Here is a 3,042-nt window from a genome sequence, read left to right on the forward strand (position 1 = left end):
TTATTTTGAACTCTGTTTAAGTAAAACATTATTGAAAGAGAAAAACTACATGTACATTCTTTGACAATAATTAGAATATAAACATATCTTCCATAAAATGTTAATATGTTAGGTCATATATTGTTTTTGCACTGCTACTGGTAGCATGTATAACTCGCTAGTGTCATGCTTTAGGTTTAACTCAGAGTTGTCTCCATCCTTGGATAATATATGTAGAGTAAAAAAAGTTAACATCTGACATTCTTATTTGTTAATTACTTAAAAAAGTGACCTGCTTACTACAATAAATTTCTATATTTCTATAATATCAAGTTCTTTTATTAATAAGAAAATCAAAAGAAAAGCTTCAACTTATAGTCAATGGTGTTTAATGTTTTGAAAATGTACACATTCATATGCTAACAATTAAAAAAGTAAACCATTTCAAATACATGCGAATGTAGTTATTTAGCAGTTGTAGTTTTCAAATACAAGTTATAGTATAGCATGCCTCGTTATCATAATATAAACTTTTCCAAATATTTGACAAAATGATATTACCCGCCTAGATATACCTTTCTTGCATATCAGACTGGCGTTTCAGTGAGTTTTACCCATGCCGGAAATTTCATCTGGCATGGGGGGTGCCAGATGAGTCGCGTCCAAACAACAACGTCATTTTAGCGCGCTTTATGAATGAACCGCGTTAAAATGACGTCGTTTTAGAAGGGAAATATGTGCTAAGGATGACGTCATTTCGCCGTTGTTATTTAAGTTGTAAGTTCATACGCTATTGTTAGAAAATAGTTATGGATGAAATGACTTTAATTTCCATGAACATATATCATATTGAGGTAAACCATTTTAAATATGAAATAATATGGCAGAATATGCAAGAAAAAATATCTAACATATGTTTGCGGTTCGGATCGGAATCCGGTCCCTCGGGAACCCGCCCATGGGCGGTAACTCGGCAAGACTCGTTACCGCCCAATGGGCGGGTCCCCTTGGAACGGATATTCCGGTCCGAACCGCAACATATGACAGATATTATAATTCCGGTATATCAATATGAAACTGTTGTTTTTAGATCTAGGGGATACGTCTAGCACCCACCGTGCAGCATCAGTACTTTTATTTAAACATATCAGGTTTTTAGGAATTTGCTAAGAGTAAAGAAGTCACAAACATATCTAGAAGGCCTTTATTGATAATATGGTCGTGTTCAAAGTTATAAATGCGAAACAACAATATGGCCAACTATCGGAAAAAATATAATAAATATCGTCAAAATGTAGTTATACATAATAAAACAAGAAAATGAAACAATAACCTAATGTACAAAATCTGAGTTTCCCAAATAAAACTCATTTTTGATGAACACGACTTGGGCCATTACGTCCAGCACTTTTAAGTGTTCGCTGATGTCTGCACAGCGGATTTACAGACGAGTTAAACATAGAAGGAGAATTGAGTACCACTCAAGCCGGTGAATGCTAGGGGCGTAAGGGATGTTGCACTTATCCCTCATGTACAGACTCAATTAAACCGAGTCTGCAATTTTCATGTAATTTTGCTATTTTTAATGCTTTCAAGGGGTCTTTATTGTTATTGGGACATGTTTAGCTTTTTAAAACAAAAACATACTAGTACAACAATCATTAATTATTATTACCAAAACATGTTAAACATAAGTTTAAATGAGTAAGATATGTAAACAATTTCAAAGACATGTATTCAAAGATTGGTATACTACACAATCGACTCTGGAAACGGTGTGAAACACAAACACATTTCAAAATGACCATCTATGTAAATCAAACATGCAATTAATTGAATATGAATACCAGTCCAAATATACAACCTTGTTAGAAGTAACTTGTTTAAACGTTTTTGTTGTTTTTTGGTTTTTTTTACGGCGATGACTGCCTAACAGTGTGTATAACAAATAAGCATACCATATAGACGAACGGCCAGTCTCGAAAACTATATAAAACATATACCGTTAAGTTACACAATATTTTTAAGTAATCAAAAAAGTTAATTATTGACACTTTATAACACAATATATCAACATACATTTTTTTTTTGTATTTCGAAACATCACTATATGGGTAGTAAAAATACTTAAAACAGATACACGAGTTTACCAACACAAAACAAAACATATAAAAGCTATGGATATAATATACACATTTCGCAGCATTTTGGACATACTTTTTGAGTAATTCGCATTATACGTAATCATATAATCTATGGATTAATTTCTTATTGAAAAATTTGGCTTAGAGTTTATTGGAAATAATTTTCGTATTACCTGCCTTTATTTTAAATTACATGAAATGAAAATTAAACAATATGTTTGCAAATATTTTATTTTGAACTTGCAATATTGGTAAATCTTCATTTGAGCATCAGATTTTTAATATAAAACCATAAAAAATGAGTTACAGGATCTTTACAGCTATACATTGATCAGTTTCTTATTTCTTGTTCATTTTCTGAATGCATTAATTTACTAAATATAGGCGGATAGACAACGTTATATAACTCTTAGGCACAGTCATGATTATAGATTCCATAATTTTTGTAATTTGATTAAAACTCAAAATGATGAAAAAATCAAGAATAATGCTTTTTTGTTCATGAAATTATGAAAAATTGTTGATAACTAATATGAATAGGAAAACATTCTATTCCACAGTAACATCTCTATGAAACACAACTGTAAGTATACCCCCCCCCCCACCACCAAAAAAAATGAATTTAATATTTTTCATTAGTACATTTCTAAGCTACAGAAATACTGAATGTGAATTATCAGACGCAATTCCTTGAATAGTAACAAAATCCCGATTTAAGATAATAAAGATGTGGATGCGTAAGTGGTGATCCTGATTTCAGTTTACAAAAACCATTAGCGTAATTAAAACCGAGGCAAAGAACATCTGTTGTTGTAGTACATAAATCCATACACTCCGGAAATGTGATGGGCAAAGGTCCACCAGATATCAAGTCGACTGTAAAAATGCCAAATCCGACATATTCAATAAATGTAGTACC

The sequence above is a fragment of the Ruditapes philippinarum genome, unplaced genomic scaffold (genome assembly GCF_026571515.1).
Source record: "Ruditapes philippinarum isolate M1 unplaced genomic scaffold, ASM2657151v2 ctg7543_1_1_1_1, whole genome shotgun sequence".
NCBI lineage: Eukaryota > Metazoa > Mollusca > Bivalvia > Venerida > Veneridae > Ruditapes > Ruditapes philippinarum.